The 24,580-nt window shown below is 39.3% G+C and overlaps 1 protein-coding gene and 2 non-coding genes across 4 annotated transcripts in view; all 3 read left to right on the top strand.

Annotated features, from left to right (window-relative positions):
* Positions 1 to 24,580, top strand: part of Cht7 (chitinase 7) — a 103,645-nt gene that overhangs the window by 11,245 nt on the left and 67,820 nt on the right. The window contains exon 1 of one of the 2 annotated variants that reach the window (XM_019050144.2): positions 20,932 to 21,184. The exons of the other annotated variant lie outside the window; for it this stretch is intronic. The gene's annotated coding sequence lies outside the window, so the exon portion shown is untranslated. Of the gene's footprint in view, positions 1 to 20,931; positions 21,185 to 24,580 lie in introns of those variants that run through there. 2 annotated transcript variants of the gene reach the window in all.
* On the top strand, positions 22,421 to 22,542 carry LOC140224126 (U4 spliceosomal RNA). Its single transcript, XR_011899400.1, has one exon. It is a non-coding gene; the product is annotated as a U4 spliceosomal RNA (small nuclear RNA).
* Positions 23,010 to 23,160, top strand: LOC140224125 (U4 spliceosomal RNA). The gene has a single exon (XR_011899399.1). It is a non-coding gene; the product is annotated as a U4 spliceosomal RNA (small nuclear RNA).

Raw genomic sequence — 24,580 nt, 5'->3', positions numbered from 1 at the left:
GACCACCGAGCTTTTGGTCCAGCGGAACGACAGCAACGTTGCCACCTTGTCTACAGGCAAAACACATTTACTATTCTGCCGTCCGACGTGAGCACGCCGTACCACGATTTAACATTTTCTCGATTCTTGTTTTCTGGAAAATGCTATGTTTTACGATAGAACCAGCAAATAAACATCCTTTATTTTTTTTAGTCAATTCCAGCATACCGTTAAGAACTCAAAATGAAACATTGAGGTCGTTAGGTTCTCTTGTACACTGGAAAAAAAACACATTGGATCTAGAGTCCAGACTCTTAAAAACATCGACAAGAAAAAGTACTCTTGATTCAATCAGAATCTAGCTTAAATTAAGAACCAAGCCTCTTAATTTAAGCGGATTTCGTTTTGATTCAAGCAAAAATCCGATTGAATCAAGAGTATTATTTCTTGTCCATGTTTTCAAGGGCCTAGACTCTAGATCCAATGTGGTTTTTTTTCCAGTGCAGTATGTGTGGAAGATAAATATAAAATTTTGAATGGAGTTACGGCTTTTTTGCTGTCAAGGGCAGTATTTCTCCCAGAAGTAGGGATGCTTCATCATATGTGACTGATCGATTAATCGTTTTTGGGATTCCGCGCAGTTTTATCAATGGACCTTTTGCAAAAAAATATTGGAATTTCTTACATAAAATGGCTCAAAAATCGCGACGAGCGCATCGAGGAAGTCTGAAACACACTCCTTACTTCACAATTTTCGTAAGGAATGTACGGTTTTTTTTTTTAAGCTTCCCGCTTCAAAAACGATACTACGGTATTAACAGGTGAACATCTCGTAAGAGGAGTCGTTCCATCCAACCCTTGCTCACTGGTATGCTACACAATATTTACCATAGCCGACGCCAACCAAACACCGACCACACGTGACGTAACGTGACGTAACGTGACGTAACGTGACGTAACGTGACGTGACGTGACGTAACGTGACGTAACGTGACGTGACGTGACGTAACGTGACGTAAAGTGACGTGACGACACATGACGAGACGAATTTTATCAACCGACGTGTTCATATTGACCATTTCCTTGCGTTGATGAAGACCATGGTGCTTCCTTACGATTTGCGCCCAAAAGCGTCAGCCATGTCGAATATTGTGTTGCATCCTAGTGGGCAAGGGTTGAATGGAAAGACTTCTCTCTCGAAATGTTCACCTGTGCCGTAGTATTGTTCTTGAAGCGGGAAGCTGAAAAAATCCATACCTCTTACGCAGCTTGTGGAGTTAGAAGTATCTTTCAGACTTTTCCGATGCACTCATTATGATTTCTGAGCCATTTTTAAGAAGTAATAACTCTTGTATTCGCTCTAGCTGAAGTTCGCAACAGGCTCACTGGGTTGCGCTATGCAAAAAAAATTCGAAACGCAAGTCATCAACTAGCCCAATAATAATTGACCCATTACTTGAGTATACAGTTTCTCTTCGGGCATACCCTTCCGATGAATAGCAAAGATAACAATGGCGTGGCATGCTTTGCGATGTATCGATTGATCTGCCTTTTAAACCTACAGAAAAGATCGATAAACAGGGTGTTCGCAACAAACACCTTATCAATCGATTCTCTACCGCAGCTTCAAACGGGAGAATATCGATTATCGATATTCACGCCTCGCGACTGAAAGATAAAACAGTTTTGCCTGGCATGCAAAAGGCGTTGGGTTCTATGAAACAAGGCCCCCGGCTATACACTGGGCAAAGTCCGGCGCAACAGTAACACTAACCTACAATCAAAATTGCCGGCACTCAACCTACACCAGTCAATAATTGGTCGCCATAAAAGTAGGCAGCCACGTTTGCGGAGATTTGGTTTACAAAGAGTCAGTGCTCGGGCACTTTGGAATATGCATTGGCAGATATTTTGAAACCGCTGGATGGCAAGATTTTTGCATTATTGCCGACCTAGGTGGTAATATTTATAATATTCGAATGTATTATTCGTGTGTGAAAAACTGAGTTAATCCTCTGACGGTCACATTAAGTGCCAAAGTTGTAGCAGTCGGCATGGCACCTTAACAAGCCGCCATTCATTGAATGCAGAGTAAATTGTAAGAAGTCATAATGATGTCCGTGAGTGCTCTAAGTTGTAGTCAAGAGACCAATGGAGTTGGACTGTCGTGGTCTAGCGATGAGTTCCATGGCGGTGATCATGCAAATCTCTTCCGAGACCTTTTTTATCCAGTTTTCACGTTCACGATATCTTTAAACTGTCTTTAGTCTTGAATTTCAATCCTTTTTTTTTGTGTCTTCACAGTCAACATATCAATCTATGAAAAGTGTGAGCATTTTCTATATTTTGATTGAAATTCCTCCATTTTTTTCTTCTTCCTACAAATGGGTTGAGATTAACGAACAGTGAGATGGTTACATTCTTGCCCTCATTACTACCAGAGGCTAGTCAATTATTGATGCATAAATACTCATTACGTAAACGAAAGTTATCGTGGAAATTTCCTCTTCCTCCAATCTCCTGACGATCGCAAGTAGTATTCTTCTTTTTAAAAAAATAGATGCCAGTATTAGTGTTTATAGTTAAGTTGGGGGCAGCCGACAAGCCTAGGTATTATGAAGATATTTGGTCTAATGGTGCCTCGACCTCTTACGTCGATGCTTTGTTGCAATCATTTCACTCTAGAACAGATGTCGAAATTAGATTATCAATCCCAGTCGAGACCTGCGACTGAGTAATGAAAGATTGGTAAAATTTTGACAAGTACTCATAATCCAGAAGGACATCAGGAACGAAAACGGACGGAAACCATGAATTGACCACTCAATTGAAAGGAGAGTTCAGTTGTAGAGAACGATTGAATGAATGTGTTTTCAGCTAAAGGAAATAAAATTCAAACGTGTAGCAGTCTGATACACCTCCAGTAAAGTTCACGTTTTGCGTATAACTTACTCCATACCAAAAGCTGTGCATTGCAGCTGTTCAGAAAAAGAAAAAACTAAATTCAGCCGTTAATATTTGCTGAATGGAAAATGTTTTCGGCGCATATATTCACCTCCGAAAAATGTGAACATTTTTAGTTCTGTAAGGGTACTTAAAACGTGTTTTCAAGTTAGGTACTTTTAAGATAAGGCATTCGCGCCTATCTTTTCATGTAAAACGAAGACAAGAATTTTGACCGAAAAAAATGAAAAATAAAAAATAAAATAAACGATGCGTATGACCCATTGAAACTCTTCCTCTAGAATGAAACGGAATTTTTAATTCCTCTGGGCTCAGCAATTTATACCAAAACATATTAAAGTCACGAAAAGTACCTATAGAAAAATGTCCAAAGATGTGGCTAGAAGAGAAAAGATGAGGTGCATAAACGGGAAAAAATGACGATGAAGAGAAAACAAATGATTCTTCACAATTCCGAGATCCCACAAAAATGAAGAACATGACATTAAAGTGAATACATTCTGTTGCAAAGCTCAGTGCAGCGAGGAAATGAAAAATGTACGCTTATAATTTTTCTTGGATTCTGAGCAACGCGACATTGCAACGTATTGCCAAATCGCAAAGGAAATGGTTCTTTTTTAACATGCTTAATGATGTAGCCAGTAGTTTTTAATACGCAGTGAGACATCATTGTAGCATACTTATGAGTCTTGGCATTCCCCTCCTGAAGTCCCCCTCACTTTCTCTCTGCTCTATGCTTACAGTCATTATCCGTGCAGTTTCGTAATGGTTTCGGATTCAATAGACCAGCAAACTTAGGATTCCTCATTAAGTTATACTCAACATTTAGAGATTACGTTGTGATGAGATAAGTGATCGAGAAATAAAATGCCACGACGCGACGAGACGATTTCCTGAAAAACGTCAGATACTCTTGAAAGAGGATCACCCAGGAAGTTTTAAAATTGAGTTATGAATACAAAATTTAAGTACTTAAACAAGTACTTATGTTGACTCGGATTTCAATATTTTAACCATGATTTTTTTTATTTATTGAAAAAAATATAATATGGTGAAAATATTGCCCGTACCGATTGTCTGCTTTGGTCAACTAAATCTACCTACTATCTACTAACTAGTACCTACTATCTACTATCTACTACCTACTACCTACTACCTACTACCTACTACCTACTACCTACTACCTACTACCTAATACCTACCTACAACTAAACCTACTTTTTCGGCACAGAGATTCTTGAAGGTTTTGTGTTCTAGCTTGGGCTCATTTTTGCGATTACGTTCATTTTAAGAATTAGTGTTAATGAACTTTTTCCGCGTTTAAAACTCTGTTTTACTGGTCAAATTCCACAAAAATCGATGAAATATGGCATACTAGCAAGAGGATCTCTTGAGAAGAGGTACCCTAATTATTAATTACTGGAGCATTAGGATAAACCAGTGCGGTGGAGTGGCGTGACCGTATGAAGGATTCGCGACTTGATTTTTCGTCATCGCGGATTTTTTTTTCTTTTTTTTTGGCAACGAGCCAAAGTTTGCGATGACGAAGAGCCGTCATCTTGATTTCACCGCGGGCTCAACAAGATGTTTGGCGGGGTGGGGCGGGAGGAGGGGGTCGTTCTGGCGATACATAACCACACGAGTACTTTTACTTCGAAATTAAAACTCCGCGCCCGCCGTGAAAACGAAACCGAACAGAACTTTATCGAGGCTCCGTAATTTCTATTTCAACTTTCGCTGATTAACTTTTAAAGTTGGCATGGGAGTCACGAGATCGTTTCCTCGCTCTCCGTGCTTTACCGCTAGTTACATTCGATTTTTTTTTATTATTTATTTATTTTTCATTCTACTTTCCTAATGCTTCATCTCTTTACTTTATTTCTTTTTTCCTTCATTATTTTTTCCATCTATCGTTTTCCATTTGAGAGGCTTATAGGGCAAGACGCATGAGTGCAGTATTTGCTATTTTGAGAAATACGTGTTTGAATTTCCGGAATTACCTACATGGATCCCTCTGACGGAGAGAAAGTTCAAACTGACTTTTTCATGCTTAAAAATTGGAATTTTGGAGGGAATTTTTCACTGAATATAGTATGTACAATAAGACTAGTTTTACTTGAAATCATTAATATCTAATTTTTTTCAAAAACTGCACATATCCCTGTTCTCCAAGCCCCTCATTCCTTTTCATCTCCCTCTTATATGTATTATCTGATATTAAATATTTATTTTTTCATTTGATTTGATATATACTGAAGACGGCACTTGACACATTGATAAAAGCATAGTTGTTTGAGAGTTACGGCCTATCAAAAATCTTCACGTTTGAGAGGAGAATAGGGACAAGTATAATACCATCAAAATCAGTCCAGTAGCTTGTTTGCCGGCATTACACTCGCACACTATGTGTCATTGATTTGAATTACTCTAACATAGTTACATTATTTTACGACCGATCTGTTACAAGTCGTATACTTCTGACCTAAATGCGTAACACATCTGAATTGAACAAGCAAATGATATAATTTGACTTGGAGTGAAAGTTGCTCGTAAATTACGCCAAAAATGCTTCAAATAATATCTGTGATAAAGTTCTCAAAGTCTAAGGAGAGCTCTTCGCTTTTTTCCATGGTGCCAATTTATATGCCACACTTTTAGCCATCAAAGACGATTGACTGACTTAATTTTTGAACGATATTTTTTTTTCAATATGATAATTTGTATGAGTCGAAACTTAACAATTTTAATATCCTCTGGTTCATTCCTAATACAAATAAAATTTATCGTAGGAGAGGATAACAGACTGAGCTCCCAACCAGTTTGCCAACCTCGCGTTTTATGTGACGGTGTGAGGCCCTTATGGCGTGTGCTCTGCGCCTTACGCCGCACAGTGGAGCAAATCAGCGAGAGAGGTGAAAAACTTTAAAAGCTGATATCCTCGTTGACTCAAAGTGAAGAAGTTTAAAGATGATTCATTTTCTCACTTTTCTCGTAAACTTTTCGTAAAGAAGCACTCTTTAAAATGTATAGTGCGCCGAAATAAACGTACATCTTTGTACTTCTGGTCGAAAGTTGTGTGTCCGACCTCCCCCGAAAGCTCATCCCACCGAGCGCCAACTTGCTCGTTCGAATAATGAGCCTACCGACCTATATCAGTGGTTCCCAAATAAATGTAAGCACTGAACTCCAGACGAAGAACCGGATCTGACTGGAGCACCTTGAGGTAAACACAATGATTGAGACATCCTTTTGTAAGGACCTCAAAAGCGTACAAAATGATTAAGGTCTCCATTTGAAGGGAAGCAGTGCAGTCAATTGTGTCATTATGGGACTTTTCATGCCTACCTTTGGCAAAATTCGGTCGATTTTAGAGGGATAAGGATCTGAATCGATCAAATTTAACCGAGATTGTGCCTGAGCGCATTTCACGTTGTTAATGTTTTCATCATTGTTAAGACGAATAAATTGATTTTTTTTAAATTTTAATTTGAAAAAATAGAAATCGATGCGATCTTGTCATATTTATCTTCTAATTTGATGTAAGTGGTAGAGTCAAGTTCCCTCATTTGCATTAAATTGCATAATTTATACCAAAAATCTCTTTTATTGAAAGGAGAAAAGGGCAAAACACCTGAAGAATAAACGCAAAATAACAAATTTGGAAAGCTAAGTCGTGTTTATCAATAGATTTGTGTATTTTCAAATATAGGATGGCCCAGACCTACCGTGCCATGGGGTTTTTTCGGTTTTACTAGTCTCAGAGCCTCCCTGGTTCCCCTTGAGAGGTAAAAGCAGAGGGGCGCGTGCTTCAAAAGTCAGGGTTTGTGTCAAAATTTTCAAATTATTTCATCGGAATCAGAAAGTACGGAAATTTTAACTCAAATTGACACCACAAAATCCGAGATCTCTCGCTCGGTCAACATGAAAAAAATTCAATTTATTTACTTACTCCGAAATTATTTTCCTTGGGTAAGGACGGTGGGGAGAGGCACACACAGATCTTGGTGCTAGGCTTCGGTCCTCCCCGATGGTTTCACCCACAGTTGCCACACGATCGCGGTTCGTGACCAGTTTCTCAAAATAGCGGCGTTACTTTCTGAAAGAGAGCCTCACGCTTGCAGAGTAAAGAAACAATTCCTCGTAAAATGTTTCAACATCGGGCGTGATGTCAAAGGAGGATCACTGAACTTAGTATTCGAGACCAGCATCCTGTGGTAGCGGAAAGGCGTAATGGGGCTGCGGAGAGTTGCCAAAGGTTATACAAGAAATTCTTCCTCTAGTTCCAGCGTGCAAAGAGATCGTGCTTTTAAATGAACTACATTTTGCAATTAGGAACTGTAATTTCTGGTTCAGTTTAGAAACAACGTATTTATCATTAGGTTCCCTGTGCACATACGTTTCTTTTAGGAATGAGCCAGAAATTGTAGTTCCTAATTGCGAAATAAAGTCAAATTACACATTATAATGAATGATTCTCTGTGTTGACATTTTACATAGAACACGATTGACGAATTGACTTTTTTCCAAATTCAATTCAGAGGTGATACAATTGGACGTATTTATGCTGAAAGGAACTATGTGCATAGGGTTTGGGTGGAGCATAGTTCCGTTTAGCATAAATGCGTCCAACTGTGGCGTGCGTCAATGCACGCTCCTTGCGTATAAAAAAACCGAAGTCTTCTCATTGCAGATGGGCACTAACCTGAATTCGGCATATTTTTCGACGCAAGAATTTTCACAAGTGTTTTTTTTTTTTTTTTTTTTTTTTTTTTTTTTTTTTTATTTGACCACTTTACAGGTGTCTTGCATCAGACGACTAAGGACATGAGGAGGAAATTATGTTTTGCGTATTTGCCGGACCTATGCGGTGTTTTTAATGGCTGATTTGGACGTGTTTATGCTTAAAAGTACTATGTTACATCCAAAATGCACATAGTTCCTTTTTGTATAAATACGTCCATTTGATCCACGACAATCATAATTTTTAACAAGCAGAAACTTTGAATTTACTACTTATCATAAAAAATATGAACGTTGGCATTTCCCTCATAACTTAATTTTCAGATTTTGGTATGCATAACCGTATTCTGAGTGAAATTATTTTGATGACTACACATATGTTTTTTATACGTTTAATGCTTACCCTGTATTGTGGTCGAATAAAACAATGGACCCGTCAGTGGCGATGCTGTTAGTTGGCAATACTGTTTATCCTCTATTCAAATCCATTAAGTTTATCGATTTAGGGGAGATAAGCTGCTTGACCAAGAATCGATTGTTTCACATACACTTAAATGACGGAAAACCAGTGCTGCCAGCATTCGAGAATCGCCACGGGGACCCGATGATTTTCTCTACTCAACCAGAAGAAAAAAACGAAAGTCCTAAGGGGCATCTCAAGAAAATTTTTTCTCTATTTAGGACTGAAATTTTTAGAAGATTTCACACGTATCATCATTTTATTTATTCCGACAACCACTCTTTATTTTTCTCGGCAAGAACAGGGAAAAAAAAAGAGATCGAAATGAAAACTTTAGGGGCAATAAAACTGCGGGATGAAAGCAGCAAGGACAATGGAGACGTGACAGTAAAAAAACTGACGCACATCAACACAGATGCCATCTTTTGAAACAACAACTACAATTTACAGCGAGGTATGACTGAAAACTTGCAACTTTTATTCGATTTGCAGCGCTGGGCATCAAGGTAAATAATCTTGGTGAAGGTTTCAGGTTGTGCCGCGCATCCGTTATGAGCTTGAACGTGCGTGTATATCAAAACCAGTGTTGCCAGATTTCAGGGATACATGGCTTTATTTTGAAAAATCGGCCTATGCGGAAAAAATTCGACCGCTTGCCCTATCTGGCAACCATGAATTGTGCGAGTAACTTGATGATACATTGCGATTATTTTAGACTTCGATGTAACACCGTCCGTACTCCTTGTAATGGAGTGCGAAGGCAAAGAACTCAGCGCCTTCACCTTTTTGCCGCACCGGAGACTTTTTTTCAAAAGCCTTTAATACGTTAATTTTTTCGATTTCCCTCTTAGTATACCTGTCGCAGAACTCAGGAGTGATGGGAAATGCTAAAAAAAAAAAAAAAAAAAAAAAAAAAAAAAAAAAAAAAAAAAACGAAATTAATTAATTTTCTCGTTTAATTAGGGAGTGGCTAAATCATATTAATTTGATGCGTATCGTACGCAAAATAAGCATACACGGTGATACGGTGCAAAATACAACAATGAAATAGCAGTACTAATTTTTTGCATCGTTCCTGAGCAAATATTTAAACATAATAAGCTCTTCAGTACAAAAAATTGCACTGAATGTTGCCTAAGAGCGGTGGTGAGGCGTGAACGATCGATTATCGATATATCCTCATGACTCGAAAGTATAAAGAACCGATTTTTAGAGTGATCGTTGTAAACAACCCATTTATCGACCCTTATCCGTAGGTTTAAATGGCAGATTAATTGATGTATAGCAAAGCCCGCCATGCTACTGTCCCATAGTTGTTTTCAATGCTACTGTTATTCGGTGACTTAAACGCATGGGTAGGAAAAACATCACACTGATCTTTGCCGCAAGGTGGCTTTCAAATCTTTTGAAAAATACTGTTGAGAACGGCATGATCATAAATTGAAGAGCGCTTTCAATGCTACTGTTATTCGGTGACTTAAACGCAGGGGTAGGAAAAACATCGCACTGACCTTCGCCGCAAGGTGGCTTTCAAATCTTTTGAAAAATACTGTTGAGAACGGCATGACCATAAATTGAAGAGCGTTTTCATTTGAAATAATGAGGAAACAAAAGGATATAAACATAATATTTCACAGACACTCAAACAGACGAACAAAAAATTGAAATCGGCTTCGGCTTTCAATTTTAATTGACATTTTTATCTCATTGGTTCCCCCACGAATATTTCCATCATCATTCCTCCTCCCAGCTATATCGTTTCATCTTTCCTCATCACTCACAGACCAGGCACTTCGATCATGCGTCATCGATGTATCAATGTACACTATGACCTTATCACTATCAAATAATCAATGTACATATCGAGTCTATTAACCGTGGTCGAACCAGAATTTTAAATTTTTTTCAGGACAGTGTCTTATAAAACGTATAGGACAGCGCGTTTGGTCCTCATAATTATTGTTTGAAACGTATGTTTTCTTTCATTTTCATCCCACCCTCTTCGCTTATTTTAAACTTAGGTAGATAATTGGACGTAGATCGGAACTATGTGCATTAAGACATGAGCCCTGAGACCATAAGAATATATGCATGACAGGGCTCACGTCATAATGCACATAGTTCCGCTTGACAGAAATACGTCCAATTGAGACGTCATGGTGCAAAGTTTGATTTATTTTATCAATAAACCTGAGCTATTAAATTTTTATCTTCCTTACCCAGGCGGGAAGAGAGAACTTTACGGGCGAAAGTTTTTCAATTCAGTGCGTAACTTCAAGCGGAAACGTGGGTTGCGCTAGCTGTTACTTTTTATATCCCACCTGTAATGGGGAATCGATTACATGAAAAGGTGTCGATTACTAGGTTCCACGAGACTATTAATTAATCTTTGATCAACAGGAGACAGATTACAGCATACTGTTGCTCAGTGGCGTGGCGTGCTTTGCGATATATCGATTGATCTGCCATTGGAGCTTATGAAAAAGGATCGAAACACAGGGTGTTTGCAACGAACACCTGGATAATCGATTTTTCATCACAATTTCAAATGGGGAAATATCATCGATTGATCGATCGATCGATCGTTCACGGCTGCTGCTCCTCGCGCTCATTTTGCGAGGTTCTCTACCGTCATCATTATGAAACTGATAATTACCCATCATTAGGTCGATGAATTGCTCTACCTTGGGCATATTTCACATACATTTTTGTCAAATAGGCGCATAAACATATGATATTTGGGTCGATTGGCTTTGTAAAGGCATGTATCTTCAGATCCAGTGGGTGGAATTCGTGAATTTCGCGAGGCAATGTTTTGAAAGTTTTTAATCTCTTATTTAGTGAAAATGCAATCTTTATTCCCGTTTGCGCCACTGTGGAGGTCTAAAAGAAGGGTACCAATCAGACATGGATTAGTATTGTCTTTACTCTCAGTATAAAGGAACTTTACGACACTTCATTTCCCGCGGAATCATACCCAAATGTGAAGCCCATCAGTGACGTGGCGTGCTTTGCGATCCATCGATATTTCCCCATTTGAAGCTATGTTAAATAATCGATTATTAAAGTGTTCGCTGCGAACACTCTGTCTATCGATACTTTTCCATAGGTTTCAATGGGATATCAATCGATACATCGCCAAGCACGCCACGCCACTGGAGCCCACGTCCTCGACTAAACACCCCGGGCAACCGGAGCCCACCCGCAAGGCTCGAAGCTCAAAGCTCTGGGTAATTAATCAAGCGTCCGGCGCGGCGCGGCGGCAGCGGCGGCGTCGTCGTGATTCGTTCGGATTCGTTCGAGTTCTGTCACGATACAAATCGGGATCCAGATGAATGCCGAGCGCGGCGTGCAGACCGTACATTCACATCCGACGACCTTGACTTGCACCGCAAACACCCCCCTCCCGCCGGCAGCGCGGACCGCAGGACTCAGGCCGGCCAATCGAAAGTGAAAGCTGAACGGCAGACAGCTCCGACTCCTGATCGCGCCTGCTAGCTACGCTGTGTCCGCGAGGAGGCTGAGCTCGAGGCCCGGGGACCGAGCCGAGGTTCATGGGAATGTGAAATGAGGCGGCCGCCGTTCGCCGTTACAGGTGGAAAAACTCCGGCTCGCTATCGGCCGCAGCACCGGCGAGCGTGGGAGGAATATAGTTTGACGGATTTGACCATGACGCAGAGAGACAAACATCAGGTCTCGATAGACGATCAAAGTCCCGAACCAATTACCATCAAAGTTTCGGGAATCATCAGTCTTAAACTCATTAATTATCTTAATTTTAAAATGAAAACTTGGCAGAAATTTCGGCCTCCTGTGGTGTAGTGGTTATAGCGCTGGCTCTACAATCAGGGGGCCCCGGGTTCGACTCCCGGCTAGGCGACCCGAGTTTGATGGTCTCAAACAACGGTTGCCTTGGGCTGGTACATGGTACGGAAGGAGCGGCTCTTACTGGAAGCGCAAGGATTACCACTTGTGTGGTATTTGAAGTAGTAAAAAAAAAAAGAAATGTTTCCTGAAGCAGGAAATGATGAATGGTGGCACTCCGCTCTGATTTTACTTTGGACAAAATAGTGCGGCCCGTCAAAATTTGATGGTAGATGGTGGCCATCAGTCATCGGCATGTCTACTTTGATCGGAATTGGTTCGGAATTTGATCGTATATCCAGGGCTTTCGTGCTTGAGACCAGGAGGAATCGCTGGCGTTCATCGGTGGATCCAGCAAAGTGGCAACAATGTTTTTCTCCATTTAAGGCTATGGAAGTTTATCGATTCTTGGAGGGGCCAGGCACATACGGCACGGCAAAACAGAAAGTGATCAAACCTGCCGTATTATCGAAGAGAACGATAAGTACAAATATGAGGTTTAGGAAACACGGATCTTATTTTTCCGAACGAATCTTCCGTTTTTCGTGACACTGTCAAAAGTCATCGAAAAGACTCATTTTTTGAATGATTAAATATCGAAATCTCTTAATTTCAACCATATGAAAAGATTCGTATTCATTGCATATTAGGCAAGACAGCAGAATGTAACCTTCTGCATGCTAATGCACTTAAATTCGGACGGACCACATTCAAATTTTAAGGTTTAAAATTGGCAGAATATGATATCATTTTACTCAAGACAGCAGAAAGTTTGCTCTCGTGCGGTAAAGTTACTTCAAATGGAAGTAAGTCTACGTTTGTAAACTTACTTCCATTTGTTTGAGATGACGTCAATTTTTCCGCTCTTAGCGCTTTTCTATAATTCAGTATTTTCCATACATACGTGATCCAATTTTTTAAGGTCAGCGCCACACACAAATGTCTGCTTTGTTGCTGGTTATTATTTTTTGAGCCCCTCTAATTTTCTACCTCTTCTTTTCTCGCTCCAACCTCAAAGTCATAGAGTGGGAATCACGAGTCCCAGGATAGAAGTCAAAAAGTTAATTCAATCTTGGGCACTGCGTGATTTATTGCTGCGACCGCGCATGCTGGCAGTAACTGGTTTAGAGCCTTCAGAAATGTGCGCGTATTACCGTAAGACATATGAATACACGCACCGACATTGTTGCAAGGTCTGGAGAAGATGGATGATAGCCTGTGGTTCTTTTGAAATTCGCCAAAAGTTTTGAACAACTCTGATGCTCGGTTCAGAAAAACAAATATGTTTTATTTTCATTTTTCACATGAGAAGTTGTTTAATGTAACGCACTTGCACACGCCACATCATTTTTTTTTTTTTTTTTTTTTTTTTTTTTTTTTAAATTAATTCGTCGATATGTTGCCCTAGGCTTCTCCTAGATAGTCGTGTTTGCCACACGTTTGTACTGTCAGAAAAAATTGAAACTAGCATATTAAAAATACGTTTTAATGCCAAATTTGGCTGGCTAAGCTGCATAGAACATGGTAATTGAACAAAAAATCGAGCTACAAGCCAAAAATAAATTATAAACAAGTATTTTAAACTATGTACAGGTGAGAAATAATATAAAACATGTGCTTTGAAATATTACTTGTTTAATTTATTTTTGGCTGGTAGCTCGATTTTTTAATCAATTACCATGTCATATCAAAAGTATTGTCTTTTTTCACCCTCTATCTCTCTCTCTCTACCTGCTGTTTTTTCAGGGAGTGAAAGATTAAATGGTAATAACGAAGCACGTATCTTCAACAGTCATCCATTCTTTGCTTTGTTCAGATAATGAATTTAAAGTGGCTTTACAGCATGGTATAGACCAAGAACATGCTTAAATTTCGTGCTTAAAACTAATCCAGAAAAAAATCGACAACTTCCCTCCAACAGCCCCCCCCCCCCTCTACTTTTACAATTGATTACGCCAAGTTGGCTTTAATATCTGCTCACAATAATGTTTTGCGGGAAATTATAAAACTATAGTTTTCTGATAGTGGCAACGTTTGAGAGCTAGAGTGGCGTAGGTAATGGACATTGGTCGTTTCGTGGACCAATGGGCCAATTTGATGATTGTGGTCCACGACACCGCCAGTTTTCTGTTTAAATAACTGTATATATTAGATTTAGAAAGGTGGAAAGAACTCGTTCATCGCTACCTAGCAACCATGAGTCTGATCGATGCTGTGACCGTTTGTGGGACAGAAGTCACACTTTCACCGCCGCCCCAGCCATTCAAAGCGCCGTTGCCTTTTGATATAAAAGTCACAGCTCTAATCACTAATTTAAAAATTAACTTTTACACGTCGATTAAACTATATAGCAATTTTTCTTCTGTTAAATAGATCTGGTTTTTTGTAGACTGATTCAGAAAAATCCACCTGCTCTCCAGGCCGCCATAAGGGGGGGGGGGATACTGGGTCCCTGGTACCGGGGCCCGGGCCCCGGAGGGGGCCCGTGTTACCCGTTAAAAACCACTACGAATTCACATACAATCCTGGTTTCGTAAGAAAAAGTGAAAAATTTACCCTAAAAATTTCGGGTAAAGGTGAATAGATTTTCAGAAACACGCTGGGGCACTGTAGAATTCTTCTTAAATTTTCAAAGAAGTATACTTCTTGGAAAATTTCTATCTATTTTCGAGATTTACAGTACAGAGGGATATTTTTAGTACGGCGTTTCATTTTCTACCGTCGTCAGATGCTAAGAGTCTCCAGTCTGGGCATTCTCGACTTAAATGGCTCATGGCTCAACTCCCTTGCCATAGACAAACTAAGGGGGAGTCCAGGGGGGCCTGGCCCTCTTAGAACTGAAAATAGTATCATATGCCCCCCCAAAAAAATAAAAATAAAATTTTTCAGATGTTTTGAATGCAACAATTCGCAAGTATTTTGTGCTGAAAGTATAAAAAAAAAAAAAAAAAAAAAAAAAAAAAAAAAAAAACAACATGATTATTCCGCAGAAATTGGTGGAAAAATTCTTTATGGAAGCTTCAAAATGCGTCCGATTAGTCGTATAAATTCTAAAATTTCTCGGGGGATGCCCCTCGGACCCCCCCCCCCCCATTTCAATCCAATCCATTTAAATCTTCCGTCACATTCATACGGCGCAATGATACAACTATTTGAACTCTCCGGAATGCGTGAGATATCACTCCGCATTTGAAGGCGTTTTCAAAACAGCCAAGTTCGTTATCGGAATAATCGTTTTGCGTAGTTCATATTATTTTGTTTCCATTTCTAACCACTTGTTTAATATAACCCCTCCTATAAAAATTACCCATTTGCTAAATACAATTCTAGCTGGAGCGCACTTCAGCTATGCATTCACCACTGCAAAAATGTTAACGGAAATCGAAAAGGCCAACGTGCATGAAGGCTATTTCAATTGTAATTTTTCGTCGCATTTCTAAGGCGCAATGATACAACTATTTGAACTCTCCGGAATGCGTGAGGTATCACGCCGCATTTGAAGGCGTTTTCAAAACAGCAAGTTCCGTTATCGGAATAATCGTTTTGCGTAGTTCATATTATTTTGTTTCCATTTCTAACCACTTGTTTAATTATAACCCTCCTATAAAAATTACCCATTTGCTAAATACAATTCTAGCTGGAGCGCCCTTCAGCTATGCATTCACCACTGCAAAAATGTCAAAGGAAATCGACACGCCCAGCGCGCATGGAGGCTATTTCCATTTAAATCTTCCGTCTCATTCTTACGGCGCAATGATACAACTATTTGAACTCTCCGGAATGCGTGAGGTATCACGCCGCATTTGAAGGCGTTTTCAGAACAGCCAAGTTCCGTTATCGGAATAATCGTTTTGCATAGTTCGTATTCTTTTGTTATATTCCGTACCACTCGTTTATTTTTAATCCTCGTAGAAAAACCACCCATTTGCTAAATACAATTCTAGCTGGAGCGCACTTCAGCTATGCATTCACCACTGCAAAAATTTCAGAGGAAATCGACAAGCCCAGTGTGCATGGAGGCTATCTCCATTTAAATTGCATGGACACTCCATGCAACAATTCGCAAGTATTTTGTGCTGAAAGTAGAGAAAAAAAACATGATTATTCCGCAGAAATTGATGGAAAAATTCTTAATGGAAGCTTCAAAATGCGTCCGATTAGTCGTATAAATTCTAAAATTTCTCGGGGGATGCCCTCGGACTCTCCCCCCCCCCCTCCGTGCTTGGGGCCGGACCTTAAAACTGGTACCTGGGCCCGAGATGGGATGTGGCGGGCCTGGCTCTCTCTCGAGTGGCCAAACTAAAAACAAAACCAATGCAAAATCGAATTTTCATCGCGTAAACATAGTCCGTGCCAAATATGCACTTTTCCACCTTATTTCAGATACATTTTGTCAATTCATGAACGCAAAAAAACGCAATCATTTGGTTTTATTTGCTCTGTACTCACGTACATATGAAGATGAATGCTTAATCTTAATGGTTATCTTATTTTGTTACAGGTAAGTTTCGAAACGTAGTTCTGCAGACTTTGACGTACAGGTAAAATATCTGTATAAACATTGCATATCTACCAAGGACCAATCATGTTTTTTGAACATGGCGTAAAAATGAAGTGCCCCTCAATTCGTAAATGTTAAACATTCGCTTGATGTGAACTACATTTTGCAACGAGGAACCACTACTTCTGTTCTATTTTAGAAACAGCATATACGTCATTGGTGGTTCCATAATGCAAAATGCGGTCTAATTGTAACCGTGTAGCGGCAAAAAGCCTCTGCCCCCGGAGGAATTTGATTTAGATCAGTAACTAATTTTCGTTCGAAAAAGGATTATCCTCTTGAAAAATGTATTTGACCACTAAAATAAGTACAGAGGCCAAAAGTGGCCTTCGGCTTAAGAGGCAGGAAGTTTTAATTGTATAACACAGAAAACGATGATTGGTTGAATTAGGAAAGCCTAATGTCTCCATCGTATTTTATCAGAAATTTTGCAGATTAATCTCAAAATTTCTGATGATTAATTGGCTTATCTTCCTTATCAGTGTTCTATCATGCAAATTAAAATATCTCTAGAATACCCATTGCTTTCGTAAATGCACTTTGAAGAAAAAGAGAGAGAAAAACGGCAGAAAATGAGCAAAAGTTGAAGAATTAATACTTGTAGATAAGGAACAATTCGGATGTTTCGAATGAAGAAAAAAAAAGTCGATGAGTTTTTTGGTGCAAGACTCAGTAATGCGCAGCGGGCTAGAAAATATCACGATCCTGCCAAATTTCCTCTAACGTATCGACTGGACCTGAAAAAATTGCACATGAAACGTTTTGGTGAATAGTTTTAGTTGATCAGAGACCAAATATGAATTGCTCGAATATCGTTCAAGCGTGTACATCCTGCAGTCATTCAGTGACTCTAACGCATGGGTAGGAAAAACATCGCATTGTTTAATCGTTTGAAAGATACTGTTAAGGGCAGTGATCATATGTTCAAGAGCGTCTTTTTTCAAGTAATGAGGAAGCGAGAGGGTGTAATATAAATTCCAAAAGTTCTTTTTTTAATATTAAAGTAAAATTCATCATTTCCTAAGGGTCATACACTGTTTTTTTCAAATAACTATCGAAGCGATTATGTTAAAATAACTATAAATAAACAAAATTTCAATTTAGTCTTGTGGTGAAAGTAGCCTAGTTTACATTGCAAAACCAACATATAATTGGAACCGGTTGAGCAGAAAGGAAGCAATCCTAACGGTCCATTTCCAAATTTTTTGTATGGTTGGTTTTTTTACAGGATGGATGAGAGTGTACATTATTTGAACATTTCGGGGGATTTTCTGTGTTGTGAATCAAATTACCTGAAACTTTCAAGAGAACCCATACAATCGTTCCTCCTCTGTAAAAACGTAAATTGATCGCTAAAACTGTCTATGGCTAATATGATTTGGTCTCTTCCGGCTTAGCCCGGTCCAATTCGTTGCTGCATCCAACTTCGGGAACTAATTTGTGGCTCATTTAGAAGCGTCAAAAGACTCAGGTTTTTTTTTTTTTTTTTTTTTTTTTTTTTTTAATTCATGGTTTTAGGTTCATCGCTCAGCAGTGCACTTTAAATGAGTAGGTGATTTATTGAGACATAAGTCACGGAATAACTGAGCGCCGTTGACATGGTCCAAAGAGAAGAGACAATGAGTCAATATTACTTCGGATGCTCCTGACAGTTATAATCATCGAAATGTCAATGGTGTTCGTGTAAAAGAGCATCAGGCACTCTCGTAACACGCGATTATATTGCCATAGGAAGACGTGTTTCCTTAATTAAATCAGAAGTAACTATACCTATGACGACATGAGCCTTGCCATGCATGCATCCTCGTAGATCGACGGGCTCATGTTAGAATGGATGTGGTCTCTTTTGATTTAGATACGTCGCTAATTCATCGTTTCCCAGACGAAGGCACGTTACTCGGTTGTAGGGTTGCAGACTGACTCAGACAAGTCGATTTTGTGAAGGGAAAGTAACTGTAAATCTCTGCTCAAAATTTTACTGATTTTTGTAGTGAGTCCAAGGGAAAATGGTTAAAATTAGGAGAGAGAAATGTTGAAATTTTAAAATGGAAATAATGTAGCAATAGTTATTGTCTTTTGTCTGGAGAATGATAACTTGACACGATCGTCATTGAAAATTCCCGGTTTTTAATATATGAAAATTCCGCAATATGATGGTGTGGTGGTAGTTTTTATTGTTTAGAACCTATATATGAAGGCAATAATTTTAAAACCAAATATTCCTAGTAATCATTAAATTTCGGCATTTTGGGATATTGTCGCTTACGTGCATGCATAAAATCATTTTTTTTTTTAATTTTTTTTTTTACTGTTGAAAATATGTTGAACACTATTAAAACTGTTAAACACTGTTGAAAAAGTTATTCTTTGTGAGAAATTTTGGAGTGAAATTCTATGCCAGAGTTTATAAAGCGCCCAAAAACCCCGAGTGATATGAATGTGGAGCGGAATTTATTTTTCTATAGAGGTGACTTTCACTATTACGGAGTGGAATCTACTCTTTTTGCGGAGTGTCGCACGCTTTTATGGTGCTAATTTCAATTCGCAACCAAATCACTCGGGGTATTTGGCAGCTATATTGACTCCGACACCGAATTTCACTCCTCGATTTTTAATAGTGTAGGTTGTAATGATGGCTCGGTGATCAAGCTGTCCTGAGTTTGATTCCCGGCTGATACCAGACTTCGTTTCTGTTTAAATGGCATTTAAAACACTGGAGCTTTGTCATGTGTTCTGGCTAAAAAACATCATAATCAAAAAATTCCAAGAAATCTTTGGAAGCTCATACACTTGATGACAGCTAAGAATTCACGCCGAAGATCTTGACAACGGAGAAAGGAAAATATAAATAGAGCAAAACGAAGATGAAGAGGTGGATACAAATTCGAACACATCAACACGTGAGCCTTCGAACAAAAAGCCTGACTCTGAACCTCTGAGTAAAATGTCATCCATGATTAATGTGGTGTTGCCAATAATGTCTCTTTTGGTTTTTTTCTACGTCTCGGTGTTCGGTCTCGGTTGCTACCTTGATAATGATATGGAGTATGTCTAAGAAACGGCGATAGGCAGATGAAAAGAGAAGGGAGGAGTCCATTGTTTATCGCGAGAAGATGATGCACACCACCAAATTAAAAGGAACACGTGGTTTTTGGCCTCAGCCCTTCACAGTATTTGATTTTGTCAAAGCAGCGAAAGGTTTTAGGGGAGAATTAGGAGCCTGATTTCCAAACTTTCAAGAAATAAAAATGAAAAATTCGACCCCAGGTGTCTCCATGATCGAAAAAAGACTGTACATTTAGATTTTCTCTCCAAAATTCAAAATCAGCTCATTAAAAAAAGGGTAAATTGGCCCGAAATGATAATACAAAATCACCTTTTAGGAGAAAAATTAAGAGGAAAGAAACTGATTGTTTATTTTTGCGGCCCTAGTCCAATTTTAAGCTGATTTTCTACGTAAACACGAAATTCATCGAAGAAGCACCTGCAAACTCTTCATTCGTTAAAATGGTCCTACTTATGATTCTATTTTTAGGCCTCCTTGAAACTTAAAAATTATGATCATCATGTAAGCCATATGGGGCTCCAATGAATGTACCGTTTCAAGAACGGATATGGATACGGTCCCCCACCGCACAGTGGATCGTGTCGATCAGAGAGGTCGGATATTAAAGTTTTTGCTGAAACTGCAAATTTTGATGTTGATTCCGTCACATTTTAAATCTTAAGAGTTGCCTCTATTGGAAAATTTCACGAGGAAACCAATGGAACCCCTTTTAGGTTCTATAAAGTTTTGTATTAATGGAGTTATGAGCTTTTAAAGTCTCCCCCATTGATTCGATCCAATGTGTGCCGCCTCTGCCGTGCTAAGGAAGAACGCCGTATGAACATTCGAGAGTTGCCAAATTTCCTTCGATGAAACGTTTATTTTCGAGGAAAGTTGTTAATATTTTTCCTTGAAATTTTCAGGAACTTTAGGCGAAATTGCGAACAAAATCATCTCGAAAATTGAAGGAAAGATATTCAAAAATTTACCAGGAAATTCGTGTTTTATCAAAGGTAATTTGGCAACGCCTGATGGCTCATACGGCGTTCTTCCTTAGCACGGCAGCGCTGCTCTCGAGTCATCCTCTTCAATCATTGCACTGACTCCATGTCACTGACCCATGTAGTTCCCTCGCAACAAGTGCCATGATAGACAACTCATTTTCCCCCCGAAGAAGTGACAACTCAGCTGCCCAATCATCGATTCACCAAACCCCCCGTCCAAGCCCCCCCCCCCCCCTCCACTCGTCGGTAAATGTCACTCGCCAACCATTATTTCAAACACGACTCAATCTCGGCAGTTCCACGCGCGTCGACTTCTGGTTCGGTTTCCAATTGTCTCTGCGGATCAACGGGAGTGTGACCGGTTGGAGTACGGTTCGCACCGGACCGGTTCGGCTTTTCGCGTTCGCGGGAGTGGAGTGCGTCGAGCAGCAGCGCTTTCTGCTGGGAAGTTGACCCATTGTGTGAAGGCGTGCTTCGTTTCAGTCGTAACAGCTGTTCGCGGAGTTCGCGTCGGTGATGGTGTGAGATTTTTGTGTTTCCCGGGCCACGATTCAAACTTTTTCGAGGTAAGAACTGTTGTAGTTCCTGGAGAATAGTATTTGAACCGCACTGTCGTCTCAAGCAAAATCGCCGTAACTCCACTCCTATGGTTTTATATTTTTCTAGCATGCACTGCTCTATTACAAGAGGATGCAATTGCCCTAAGTAATGGTGTGCCAGAGTTGCATAAAAAAAATAAGAAGGATTTGTTAGGTTTTTTTAAAACGGCATTTCGTCAAAAAAATTGACGAATTTTCGAATGGAGATACGGCGTTTTCCCTTTGGACAATGTCTGTTTTCCAGACAGTCCCTTTGTCTGTTTTCCAGGAAACGTATGCTTTTTTCCAGAATATTTTTTTCAAACAGGAGAAATTTGAGAGCATTCGGATGCTCACAAAGTGTTTTTTCTTACCAAGGTGTGGTATGATAAACAATCATTGTACAATACCACCGGCCATTATTTTTCGCCGTTACAAAATTTAAATACAATTATTTTTTTCTTTTACTTATAATACTTACTTATAATATGTTAGAATAACTTTGCCCTGATTTAGTGCGTTCAATTCATGATTGAATATAATATCGCTCTTAACCGGCTGCACTAATTAGACTCATTAAAGCAAAGAAAACATTTTTTTTAACACTTAATGTGATAAAGGAAGTGCGTGTTTTGTCAAGGAAGCGACAATTTTGCCGGAGAACCGGCCGGGTACATTCTAACACAAAATGTTTGCTAACTGTTCTCTGCATCAGTATAGTGTCTGCTAACTTATACACAAAGACGACATAAACATAGTTTCCTGAGTTGTTAGCTGAAGTTAAAGAGCATCTTGGTTTTCCGGATAAATGACGGTTTTAAAGCATGACAAAAAATATACGTAAGTTATGAAGAAGAAATTTTCATCCGCTCCGGGAAAGTCGAAGTAATCTGTTGAAAAAATCACAAAAAGAGATTTTTGCGGGCATTAATGCGTGACAGCGCGGCGAACCCCATAAACTAACCGTGCCTTAAAGTACTTGTTCAGAGCTCCAAAACGTTTTGTATAGAAATCCGCTCTCTGCAGTTGGATTAAAATAAATTCAAAACTTAAAACTCCTAAAAACTAGTATTTGCCGGCTGATTGTTGAAATTGATAGACAAAGTTATAGAGAAAGAGGACATAGGGAGTATGGAACGATTTGGTTGAAATGGGCGGTTCCTGATGACTGAGAAAGAAAATAATGGACTAACTACAGGGTCTCTCATGGATTGCCGTTAGTTGGTCCATAGAGGCGATATCGTAACCAATGAAGTTCATTTGAGATACGATTATTGCTAGTTGAAAACTACCTATAATATATATACCTATATATACCTTATATATACCTTCTTTGTCCATTGCAACCACCCGCTTCCACCGATAGGATCCCTCAAAATCTCTTTTGTCCTCTTTGTCTATAGCTTTGTCCGTCAATTTCGAAAATCAGCTTGCAGGGATCACTTTTTTACAACCCTGAACTTTTCCAACAAAGGAAGGGGTATAGCACCACGAGAATTACATCAAAAGGTATATTTATGGGAGAAATCAATCAAGTAGGTATTGTAAAATATAAACTTTTCCAACGGTCAAACCTTGATAATATTATGGAGTATGTCTTAGAAACGGCGATAGGCAGATGAAAAGAGAAGGGAGGGGTCCATTGTTTGTTGCGAGAATATGATGCACACCACCAAACTAAAATCCAGATTTTCTGATATCAACGTAAATTGATGCAAAAACGTTTGTAGATATGTTTTTTCGTATTTTGGTTTAATTGGCAAGAAAATAATGGACTGACTACACAGGGTCTCTCGTAGATTGCCGCTAGTTGGTCCATAGAGGTGATATCGTAACCAATGAAGTTCATTTGAGGTACGATTATTGCTAGTTGAAAACTACCTATATACCTCCTTTGTCCATTGCAACCACCCGCTTCCACCGATAGGACCCCTCAAAATCTCTTTTGTCTTCTGTGTCTATAGCTTTGTCCGTCAATTTCAAAAATCAGCTTGCAGGGATCACTTTTTTACAACCCTGAACTTTCCCAACAAAGGAAGGGGTATATCACCACGAGTATTATATCAAAAGGTATGGTTATGGAAGAAATCAATCAAGTAGGTATTGTAAAATACAAACTTTTCCAACGGTCAAACCAATACGATAGTAGGTGGGCTCATTCACCAAGTGGCTGTTAAGCTCGTTGGGAAACAAAGTCGCATAATTCCGAAAACCACAAAGTGGGCCCAGGAGGCGGTAAAGGGGATAATTGGTCGCGTCGTTATGAAACGGCGCCGTGGTATTTGATCTCTTGATGAATTTTTGAGCGCCGTTTAAACCGGTGTTGCCATGCTCCGATTTAAAATCAGTTTATTTTACATGCGGTGGATCATGAAATTCGCATCTGTCGACAAAAAAAATTGTTCTGAAGATATTAATCACAGCAAAAATATATTCACTATCAAATTAAAGTCCAACTCGTTTGTCAAATTGATTTTAGACCCCTTGGCTGTCTTTATTAGAGTGTTCAAAGAGATTACCTCATATTATTTATTGATGATATTTTCTTTTGTTTCTTTGGGCACTTTAAAGGTGAGTTTGCCTTCGTGTAAACTTCCATCGACAAGAGAAGAATGAAATATTGGGTAATCGAGAAGATAATTGATCCAGCATTTTGCTGTTCTTGAGGCACGGTTAAACGAGCTGTTTAAAGGGTAGGCACTGATCATTTGAAAGATATCGAAACATTTTCATCTTACGACTTTAATGAGGGGTTGCTGTGCTGTTGATTGAATCCCACCCTCTGTGAGAGCTTTACTATTAAACAGAAAGAAACAAAGTATTTTTCTAAACAAGTTAGTTAGGAGCAGTTTTAAGTTAACCAGCCGCACATTTTCGGGTACAGAAAAGTCAAAGCGGAGAAAAGCATCTGTCGAATATGAAAATGGACGTCGATGTTTATGTCTAACGTTTAATCTTATTGAGGAATAAAACTTAAAAGCAGCTTCATCCTTTGGTTGGATGTCGATGTGACTTAATTCCGTATGGTTGAACTCGGTTCAGATTTACGTTCCAGAAGAAAATCCTATTTCAAAATCCGGTCCTTACAATTGTATCCGTCCGCAGAAATGCTGAGTCTGAAACAGTCTATGGTGAAGTTACGGCTGGAACAATGATTCAATGTGTGTCTTTTTTAAGATGAGCTCAAAGTTGGTGAGCTTGATTCGATGCCTTTAAAATCGCATGCAAAATACACAATATTAACCGAGAAGTGGTAACTGCGGGGCGGCAAATTGCGTCACCCAGGTGGAGATTATTCGAAATCACTTTTACTTTCCTTCACCTCGGCAGCCGCTCGAGTGCCTGAAATATTCAGAGGAAACCGTGCAAACGAAGACGGTTGAC

The sequence above is a fragment of the Bemisia tabaci genome, chromosome 2 (genome assembly GCF_918797505.1).
Source record: "Bemisia tabaci chromosome 2, PGI_BMITA_v3".
NCBI lineage: Eukaryota > Metazoa > Arthropoda > Insecta > Hemiptera > Aleyrodidae > Bemisia > Bemisia tabaci.
This window is presented reverse-complemented; position numbering and strand designations above follow the sequence as displayed.